Consider the following 12,363-nt stretch of genomic DNA (forward strand, 5'->3'; position numbering starts at 1 on the left):
CTAATTTCAATACGCTAAGAAGTCGACTACAGATAAATTTCAAGTTGTTTTGGAGCCTCCAGCAAATTTTTGGAAATCATTGGAGCCTCCAGCAGATATTTCAATGCTCAAAATTCCATAAAAATTTTACCAGACCAAGTTGGAAATCCAAAACTTACTGTCAAGTTGACTGCAAGGAGGTTCAAGTGATTGTGTAGCCTCCAGCGACTGTTTGAAAATTCTTGGAGCCTCCAGCAGAGTTTTGAAACATGAAATTTCCTCAAAATTTAATCGAATTGAGTCAGAAAACTGAAATTTACTCGGCGAACTAATTTCAATACGCTAAGAAGTCGACTACAGATAAATTTCAAGTTGTTTTGGAGCCTCCAGCAAATTATTGGGTATAACTGGAGCCTCCAGCCCATCTTTCAATGCTCGAAATTTCATAAAATTTTACCAGACCGAGTGGGAAATCCAAAACTTACTATCAAGTCGACTGCAGGTGGGTTCAAGTGATTTTGGAGCCTCCAGGAACCGTTTGAAAATTCCTGGAGCCTCCAGCAGAGTTTTGAAACATGAAATTTCCTCAAAATTTCATCAAATTGATTCAGGAAACTGACACTTACTCGGCGAACTATTTCAATACGCTGCGAAGTCGACTACAGATAAACTTAAAGTTGTTTTGGAGCCTCCAGCAAATTATCGGATATCACTGGAGCCTCCAGCCGATTTTTCAATGCTCGAAATTTCATTAAATTTTACCAAAACGAAGTTGGAAATCCAAAATTTTTCATCTTGTCGACTGTAGGTGGGTTCAAGTGATTTTGGAGCCTCCAGCGACCGTTTGAAAATTCCTGGAGCCTCCAGCAGAGTTTTAAAATTCGAAATTTCCTTTGACCCTCTCCAACGTCACTTTGGGTGCCGAAAATGTCCTGAAAATTGAAAAAATTGTGTGACATGTGGTTTGTTATATGTTTCTGAGAGCACTGAGTACGAATATTGACTCAATTTTCTATCCCAAGGAGGGAGAAGGTTGGGGAGCCGCTGTGGCTTGTGGCTGCAGATTTGACTTTTGGAATGATCCTAACCCAAAATCATGCTGGAAGCTCCATAACAGCTTGAAACCATCAACGATCGACTTGAGAGGTCGAAAATAAGGCACGATGAACCAAAATTCAGCTAATTTGATGACATTTTGATTTGGGGAGGGGGAAGGAAGATAAGCTAAATTTGAATTTTCAATAAATCAAGAAATAAATTTCAGGAGATAAAATTTGCGCTGATGATGCTTTTGATTCCAAACAATTTTGGAGAGGTTGTAAGCAAAAAAAAAAAACAAAAGTAGAGATTCTTTTTAGGCCCCCTGTAGTCATACTAAAATTCTAAAGAGATAATTCAACGTTCAAGGCTCGATCTTGGATTATTCATAATGTATTTTGTCGAACCAATTAATGAATATTTACACAACACTTCTGGTCTTCAATAAAATATATAAGTGTTCATCGAGGAAAAAAATCATCTTTGTATTTAAAAAAAAAAAGTGACCTAGAATACCTACTTGACCATTTTCCCTGTTTTCGAAGAAATACTGTAGGTAAATGTGGTCGAAATAACTCGTATCATGCACTGCTCTGGACACCTGCGCTTTCTTATCACCTCGTCCTCTTTTTTGCATGTGTTCTGATAACAAACGAGCCATATTTTGTGGTATTATTCCTGAGAAAATTGTAATTTTTTTTACGATTTTACATTATGGTGGGTTGAAATATCAACCTTTGGCTTCCTATTTCATGTTTCATATTTTAGTGAGTTGATTTGTCAAATTTTGAAGAAAAAAATACCTGCTGTTGTTGATATCTTCCAATCGACTCAGCATGTTACATTGTTACGTCAAGTTTCAAAAATATGCTGGAGGCTCCAGAACTACTCAAAACGGTTCGAAATAGTGTCTAATCAATTTTTCAGGTCGAAAATAGAGTATGAATCAAATTTCAGCTTTCTGGGTCAATTTGGTAAAATTTTGATTTTTTTCTCATTTTTTGGTACTTTGATTTTCAAAAATTCGTCAAAAATCGAAAAATACGTTTCAGCAGCTGAAATTTTGGACAATGATGTATTTTTATGCAAGTTGAGATACTTGCCTCAAAAATTATGAAATTCAGTAGACCTACCTATACCTACTTAGTTAGCTTAAAGTATGGTGAACAGTCTCATCGACTCATTTTGAATTTATCAGAAACATAAAATACTTCTACTTCGTAGTTTTTTGGACACCCTATGGCTGAATAGAATCGAGATTCCAAAAACTGATAATATTATGAGAAATTTACAACAGACTGGCAGTTGAAACTGCTCCATTAGATACCTATCTCTATGTACAATATTGTGAAAAGTTATTACATTCTATAGGTACGTATTTTGGCACTGTAAGAACTTATGAGACACACTATACGTTTATTACTTACGTGATAGGAAAAATTGTAATTCCAGTTTAGTACTCGTACAACATACCTACCTACTGCCTACCTAGTACAAGCATAAGTTAATATGTTCGTGTAACAACGAAAGAGAAATTTCTGTAGGCTATTTCAAAGGGTCTCGATTTCAAGTATACTCGTAGACTACACTACGAATACCTGTGTAACTTTGCTGTCGAATATACCTAGATTCGGGTATGATTTATGAGACCTTTTGAGAACCTAACACTTTGGTATTCGTGCACTTTCGTTTGTAATACGAAGTATGAGTTCATTTTGAAGTATGTGCTGTAAAAAAAAGGGCATATGTACATATAAAAATGTACCAAATTCTGACACCTATAAATGCTTCAAAAAAATAAATCTACTTAAGAAACTTTCACACACTTCTTATAGATCTACAATTCGACTACCTACCTACATGTTTATTAGAATAGAAGACTGTATTTTTCTGAAAATCTGAATTCAGATACATAAATAATGAAAAAATTCCAAAGAAGATAGCAAAATAAAATTTTAGAATGTATTCCCAATTTCTTATACTGTTAGGTACCTATAGGTAGTTTGGTGCTCAGAATAATTATTCTGTCATCGAGAACGTGACACGATAAAAGTTCATTGTTTCAATGTTCGAGATTTAAAACACAATAACAAATAGATCATCATCGGAGTAGCACTTTTCACCTCAACCATAAAGATCCTATAGATTTGCTGGTATTCCAAATGCAAATTTGGGTTTGGGAGTTTGGTATAGGCGGAGTTAGAATTTAAAGAATTTTACCAGATTATTGTTGTCTGGATAATGCTATACGTGATCAAAATACAATCTACGTTGATTTCATTTCAATTTGCAAATAACTATAGCTTTAATTTTAATGTATAAACTGAGTTGTTGTTGTGTTTGCGTTGGAATTATTGATGAAGTGGGTATTTATTCTTGTCTTTGCTTGACGAAGTTTTTACTCATTCGACAGTATAGGTACAAGTCGTAAACGGGATTTTTTACTTTAGCCCTTATTTGGTCATTATGTCATTAACTATTTCCTATTTCAAAAAATCCAGGAAGAAGTTCAAACGCAATACTGATCAAAAAATTTGCACCACTAGAAGTTATTTATTTTCCATATTATTTGCTGTAGATGAATGCGAAATATTTGTATTGAATTTTGCAAATTTTTAACCACTCAATAAGTATGGAACCCTGAAAGTGGTCTTGGATTTTAATGGCACTTCAGTGAAACTCAATATGGCTTTGTAGTAAAGAAAGGGACCAGAGATGCAACAGCCCTACTGAAAGTGATCATTCATAGATCACTGAATGCTAACAGGGAAATAATTGCATGTTTTATTGATTATGAAAAGGCATTTGATCTTGTTAACCATAAGAGGATGTTGAAGATCCTAAAGAAGTACAACGTCGATGACAAAGACCTGCGAATAATAAGGAATCTGTACTGGGAACAGAGTGCAAACATCAAAATTGGAAGTGTAAGGGTCAGGGTGCCCAAAACCGACCACTTTTTGTAAGACCGCCACCAATCAAAGACTATTTCACTTCAAAACGTGGTAAATGGCTTAAAATGTAGATTGAACCGTCCCCTAACTCATATCAAAATTTTGGCACAAATGAATAATCCGTTATATGTTTTTTAAATTTTTTACCAAAACAACTCAAAAACAATTTTTCAAAATTTGGTATCCTAATCTCGACCACATTTGAAAGTGCAGCAACCAATAAAATACTATCTCACATGAAAATACAGTAAATGGGTTAAAAGATAGATTGAACCTTCCCCCAACTCATATTAAAATTTTGGGGTTATAGAATAATTTGTTATGGCTTTTTGGAATTTTCTTCCGAGGCACCTCAAAAATGACTGCTTGAATTTGGTACCCTAATCCCGACCACCCTGAATTTACATGATCTTATGGGTGGTTGGGATTAGGAGACCCATTGTTTTACACTTTTGTAAAAAATTTCTATACATATCTACCTGCGATTGATTACAAAAATGGCAATACCATCAAAATCTCACTTTAATCACGATCATAAATCATATTTAACACCACAAAATGAGTTATAACAAGTTGAAAATTTTTGTGATAAAAAATGGTGAACATTTTTTGATCATGGAATTTCTTCAAATTCAATTTATTTTGCGAGTTTTGGCTTTACAGTGGCTGGGAATGTCTCAAATTAATTGTCTGTGATAGAGGAACACGTTTATATCACTTTTCAATATGTAGCACTGATATCAGACGAGATATACATGTGGTTAGGATTAGGCACTGGGCGGAATAGGGGTACCTTACCCTTATACATGGAGAAAAATGGATGTGCCATAAAAAGAAATTTGAGGTGGGGATGCCCGCTATCACCTAGGCTGTTCAACTTGTATGCAGAGACCCGTTCGCGTACGAGTGTTATGTGAATATAGTGGGTGTCTAAGCATTGTTTTTCTTATGCAAAAGTTGTCCCGGTGAACCCGGTGAACCCTCACACAACAAAAGAAAAAACCCTTCGACTATGAAATATTAGTTAAATTCACACTGTACCCGTACGCTTATTAAAACCGAATATCTCACCATGAACCGGTCTATTGGGAGAATGGGACTCAAGATCAATGGCAAAAGAATCAATGAAATATGAGGTTACACGCAAATGCAGGTAATGTTCAACACCGCATAAACAGCACTGGATTAAAAAATATGGAATGAAGATAAACGCAGGCAAGACCAAGGTTATGAAATTCACCAAGAGAGAAGATGAAGAGGTGAAAATCAACATTGGAACATTAGAAATTGAAATTTGAAAGCATCTCCTTAAAGGCAATGGCGTGTATGTCCATTTTTAAAAAATTGTCTTTGTGCGTTACTGATAAGACTCTGGGATGCCCTGAAATGGAAAATTTGCATCTGTGTGCAGTAAAAGTGAACCATGGAAGATCCACAAAGCTAACCGATGTTCAATCAGGACTCAACGAACCCTTCTGAGCATATCCAAACCTTATCAGTGGTGCATAAATCGTACTTTTTTTAATGGACATGCTCGCCGTTGCCTTTAAGGTGACGAAAGTGTAAATCAGTTTAGATATCTTGGAGCTCTAATAAATAACAATGGTAGAGATCAAAAGAAGATCAAATCTTAAGGATTGGAATGGCAAGAAGCGTGTACAATAATCTCATCAATCTTCTTTGTGCGTCACTGATAAGACTCTAGGATGCCCTGAAATGGAAAATCTGAGGAAGAGAATTATGTAATGGTACGTATGGACTGTTCTGAAGTATTCCTGTGAAACATGGACCATGAGCGCAGAATGTGAAAATGAAATATCCGCTTTTGAGATGTGGTGCTACCAAAGGCTACTGAAGATCTCATGGAAGGACCTTATCACCTGCAGATGTCCTAGCAAGAGTAGGTGAAGAATGGAAAATACTAGCAGAGGATATCAAAAACAGGAAAATAAAGTATATTGCACACAACATATGAGAAAATGGTATCTTCATGCTAGCAGTACAGGGAAAAATTCAAGGAGAAATGACAAGAGGGAGAAGACAATTGGAACTGCTGACAACAGACTTGCCAGCTAACTCTCCCTGCAAAACCCTGAAATCAAATAAGTATAGTATATGCTAGAAACCAGTTGAATTTAAACTGATGGAAACTGATTGTTGCAAAACAGATATAAGTACATACAAATATTCAACAAAAAATTGTCATTCTACAGAACAATATGTATTTGTAATTTTGTATTGGTAAGTATAAAGAATATGACGAATGAATAATACATAATATTAGGTAGGTACTTGACAGTTACAAAAATATCATCAAAAACTTACATTTTCCTTTCAAGGTTTTCATTTTCAATAATACAATGATATAATTATGATAGGTATATTACATATTGTAGTACCTAGGTAAGTAATATTCCTTGAATACAATACACAGATACCTACATATAATATCGATAGAATAAAAAATTGAACCATATTTGCCATTTACTCATATACATACTTACACTTTTTCATTTGCATAATAACCTTCACAATTGCATAATTTTCTACTTGATGCATGATACTTGATATAATTGTGTAATTTTTACCAAGGCATATCTAATATAGTGAAAATTCACAACATGTGAATGTGTAGTAAAAATTACATCCACAATAATTTATTGCATTAGATAATACCTACTGTCTAGTGTATATCAATTCTGTTATTGCCTTTTCAAGTTAAATATTTATTTTATATATAGGTAATTATTTTTTATACAACTTTTTTCTTGTAATATATTACTGAATACAGTAAAAGCTTGTTACTTAGTTTTTTTTTATGAAAATCTTCTGACATATTTGATATTTCCATAGGGGAGACTGGACCCCCTGCACTTTCCCACAAAAAAGCCCTGTTATAATGTCCATTGCCCCCATAGGTCATTAGGTACTGTACATTATTCAGCTATCTTTGTTCCACACACCTTGACTGTCAGGCTAGATACACATTATACATGCCTGCTTTGGTGGTGTTCGGTTGTGCGTTTCTGCGTTCGTTCGTTCGTTATACATACTTTGTTGGGATTATCGTGATAACTGTGGTTCGTATATGTTCTCAGAATGAACACATTTGCACATGATGGAAACTCATACCAAGAAAAAGCGCAGCTAAAAGATGGTACCTTTTCCTATCGATGTTCTGTTTCCAGTTGTCCATCTTTAATCTACTTAGACCACAGCAGATCATCTGTAGTACGGACGAATTCACGTGAACATATCCATAATAATACGACTAATGTGATATCAAATAACCCTCCTCACTCTCCCACCGCCTCGTCTATAGATGATAGCGATTTCGTTAGTTTATCAGGCTCGCCAGGTGTAAATACTACTGATATGTTACCGCAAGAATTATCGTTTTCAAGTCGGCTCACCAAACTAGAGAAAAAGTTGGACACTGTGTTACAGAGGTTACCTACTACTTCGGCTGTTGTTTCGGCTACAGACACGTCAGGACTGGAAGAGCGGGATCGGGAAATACAACTGTTGACTGATAAAATTGCACGATTGGAGAGATCAAATACATATCTCCGTAGCTTACTACCAACTGTAACAATCAGCAATAATGACACAACAGACAGTTCTAACACACCAATGGCTAATACAACATCCACAAACAAACGTTGCAATGATGTTATCAATAAAAAACGCCGTAAAATCTTGCTAATTGGTGATAGTCACATACGTAATTTACCAGCCATACTCAATCGTTATCTCAACGGAGACTTCACTATCGAGTCCTACTTTGTCCCAGGGGAGCCTCTAGTACAATGCAGCACAGGTATCGCAGACCGAGTACGAGATTACAGTTATAATGACGTAGTAATTATATTTGGAGGCACAAATTCGCCTACAATAAGGAATATTAGCGAGCACCTTCAAAACGTCATATCTGCTGCCAGTAAAACTCACGTAGTGCAGTATGAAATACCTCCAACTGGGAACGAGTTTAGAGATTTAAATATCCGAGCTATCAACACCCATATCAGATCAATAATATCAGTGGTTAATAATCCGAACGTAATTTTTCGCTGCTTCAAGCCACAGTATGGATATTATACGCGAAATAACATCCATTTCAATACAACTGGTAAATTGGCCCTTTGTAATAATATTTATTCTTTGTTATGTAAACTATTTAATCTAGAGTATTTACCTTTACGTATTAATAGCTCAGAAGTACACTCTGCACCTACCAAATCCTCAAAGTCTAGGTCATATGACCAATCCTCTCACCACCTATCAAGCCTATCCCAGTTAAAATCCTCTACACCTGAGAAAACCAAAAACTTATCAAAGAAATCCAAAATACCATCCCTAATGAGCATCACTGTCTCCTCCCCTCCTACAAACAGTGCTAACTCAAATGTTACCTTTCCTCAACAAAACCCCAACACCAATCTATCCCTCCCTACAGGATCTGACATCCCAGATATTACTCCATTAGAACCCATTCCCACTGGCAACCCCTATACCCAACATTCTAGTCTTTGTCGTTCCGAAAATGCAAAGCCTTTTCCATCTCACACCCTCCCACCCCTTCATCCATCAACGTCAACTACCTCGTCCCTTCATAGTACTATGTGGCCTTCAGCACATCCTACCACAATTGGTATTCCATTATTCCAACCTCATACTCCAACTTACCCCATGTTTAGCCCAATGACTCAGTGGCCAATGATAAGTAGTCAAAATTTTCTATAAATGGGGTGGCCCTAAATACAAAAGATGCAGAAAAGTTGACCTTATTGACTCAGAACTTTAGGTCAATAAATAAAAAACAACCTTTATTGTTCCATCTCTTACTAGATAATCAAGTAGATATTGCTTGCATTACAGAACATTGGCTTGATCAAACCAAGTTGAATAAAACTTTCATTGAACATTATTCGATAATAACGTCATACTGTAGGGAACAGAGTAAAGGAGGGGGATCGCTAATTCTCACTCACCAACAAATGACATCAAAGTTTGTAGAAATTGAAGGCATCAACTCTTGTTCACTAGAAGGGCATATTGAGGTATGTGGGATAAAATCTAACAAACTAAATCTCTATGTAATTTCCATATACCGACCTCCTCAAGGTACTTTCACAATTTTTTTAGAAAAATTGGATTTGGTTCTTTCTAGCTTACTCATTGGCCATGGAGTCATTATTGGTGGTGATTTTAATGTAAATTTTCTAAAGGATTCAACCAATTTAAACTTATTACTAGATTTAACTTCTTCTTATAACCTTACTGTGAAAAATTACGATGCCACTCGCTTTAATAGTTGTTTAGATAATTTTTTCTGTACAACAAATCTCTCCTGTACTCCTGCACTGTGTAGAACGCATATATCAGACCATGATGGTGTCATCCTACATCTAAAACTTGACCAACACAAAACTACTCCCCCTACATCCCATTTACACCGCAAAATTACCCCAAATAGCATGTTAATGTTTATTAATTCCTTACAATCACAGGAATGGGATATGCTACTATGTAGCAAAGATGCAAACCTAAAATTTCAGTACTTCCTAACAATTTTCTTAAACTTATATACCAGTATATTCCCTCTATCCAAACCAAAAACTTATGCTGGAAGGAAAACACCGTTTGCTCTCCTCAATACAAAAATCTCAAAACTCAAAGGGGAACTTCGAAACCTATGGGACTTCTGTAAAACATTTCCAACTTCCATATACTTTAAGGACAAGTACAAACAAAAAAAGAAGGAATATTCAATTGCCATTACTAATGCAAAAAAAACATATAATGCCAATAAGATACAAAACTCATCCAATAAAAATAGAACCATATGGAATATAATTAATGGTACCAAAAATAAACCCTTGATTGGCGAGCTAATGAATAGGACAACTGATGAGAAATTAGCCAATGATTTCAATAGGTACTTTACCCACCTTCCCCAAGACACCTCTAAAAAACTAAACTCTCCATGTACCCCTCTTTCATACCTACCTGAAAAGGTGCAAGGCTCCATATTCCTCCACCCCACCACACCTATTGAGGTGTGTAAAACAATAGAAAATTTGAACAACTCAAAAGCAAAAGATATATACAACATAGATGTAAAGCTGGTAAGGGATGCCAGATATGCTATTTCTGAGGTTCTTTCTTCACTATTCAATGATTGTTTAGCGCAAGGGGTCTTTCCAGACTGCTTGAAACATAGCATAACAACCCCAGTATACAAGAACAAAGGTCAAAAAATGATATCTCAAATTTTCGGCCAATATCTATAATACCAGTCTTTGCCAAAGTTTTTGAAAAAATCATCTATACACGAATTTCATCTTTTGTCAACTCCAAAAATATTCTAAACCCAAATCAATTTGGATTCAGACCAAAACTTGGCACTTCAAATGCCATCTATGAACTAGTCAACACAATTTCTGACATGCTACAAAATAATGAAAAACCTATTGGCATATTTTGTGATCTCTCCAAAGCTTTTGACAGAATAATACATAATGTCCTTGTGGCTAAATTGGAACATTATGGTATTCGGGGTGTTGCCAAAAAACTTATAAAATCTTACCTATCCCAAAGGACTCAAAGGGTAAAACTTGTTTCAAAAGAAGGGATCGTAATATCTGACCCAGAATACGTTACAATGGGAGTACCACAAGGATCAAATCTAGGGCCATACTTTTTTCTCATATATGTAAATGATTTTCCCCACTGCACAAAAAATAAAACTATACAATTTGCAGATGACACCACAGCAATAATAAAAGGAATAACTTGGACCCTAGCATTTGAGGAAGCTGAAAAAACCCTCCTAGAAATGCAAACTTGGTTTACAGTCAACAGCATGGAACTAAATCTAAATAAAACAACAATTATGCCATTTTGTTCAACTAACACCCAACCCTCAACTTTTATCTCCCCAGACATCTTAAATTATCTTGGTCACACCCATACTTCAGAAAATACCACATTCCTTGGCACTGTAGTTTCTAATAACCTAAGGTGGACAGTACAAACTGACAAGCTAGCAAGTCGCCTCTCCACAATATCATATACCATGACCCAACTGCGCTATATCACATCAACTGAAACAAGAAAAATTGCTTATTTTGGACTATTCCAATCCGTTGTAACTTACAATTTGGTGTTTTGGGGGGGGTTGTCCTAACCTGTTGAACAGAATATTCCTAATACAAAAACGAATTCTACGTAATATTTATGGCCTAACTTGTACTGAAACATGCAAAGATCTATTTTTGTTAGAGAAAATCTTAACCCTTCCCTCGTTATACATCCTTGAAATGGGAGTCATGGTGAAGAAAAAAACAATAAAAACATCCACAACATCCCATCAGTACCCCACACGAAATAGAAACAACCTTACAGTAAATTACTTCAAAACAACAACTTTACAATCCAACATTGACACCATGGCAGCAAAAATCTTCAATGCTTTACCGCCTGACCTAAAAACCATCAATTCTACAAAAACATTTAAAAAATATCTGAAATCATGGCTAGAGACGAAGGCTTTCTACACAGTGCAGGAATTTCTTGAACTTTGTTAACACTAAGATTATAAGTTTAAGATGCATATGTGTACCTACCCACATTAACTTGTACAACGCCGAAAGGTGACAACGTACGCAATAAATAATTGAATTGAATTGAATCTAGGTATCATAACCAGAAACCTTTTCTGTATTATTTTTGCATTGGACAAGAGCAGTGATGAAAATGAGTAGGTAGTGTGAAAATGTCACTCCACTTCCAGTACCAACCCAGTGCCTTGCACTAAGGTACAGAGAAGTATTTACTGGTACTCTCATACCCAGTTTTCTAAGAGGAACCGCAGTATCATAAGTAAAAGTAACAGTTAATTTGCATCAACCAGCATATTCTAATAGTAATTTCTTTAATTTTCATATTTTTCTGAATTTAAATCATTTGAATGATACAAACCAATATGCCCTTCAACATCTTACAATGTTTCGTTGATTCCTTCTTTTCAACAAAACATTCCAGTAGGCTACCCAGTATACCTACCCACTGATGGAGTGGAAAATTTTCAAAGTTTATTGTTCCATTCCCAAGGAAAGAAATCTGGCTCAGATCCTTAAGAAGGAAAAAATATTACAATGAAGATGAAAAGGATAATAGAGCTGTTCTGTCTTCTGCGGAGTCAAGCCCTGCATCAGCAACTTACAAATGTGTAATTTGTACCAAGGCATATTAAGGGCTGGGATTACGACAGTCCATCAAATGTTGACAAGGCGTTAACTGAGGTTGAAGCTCCAGGTAACTATTGTTCATCAGTTGGTCAACATTTGACTGAACGTTGACAAAGTGTCGTAATACCAGCCCTTAATAG

Source organism: Planococcus citri, chromosome 1 (genome assembly GCF_950023065.1).
Source record: "Planococcus citri chromosome 1, ihPlaCitr1.1, whole genome shotgun sequence".
Classification (NCBI taxonomy): Eukaryota; Metazoa; Arthropoda; class Insecta; order Hemiptera; family Pseudococcidae; genus Planococcus; species Planococcus citri.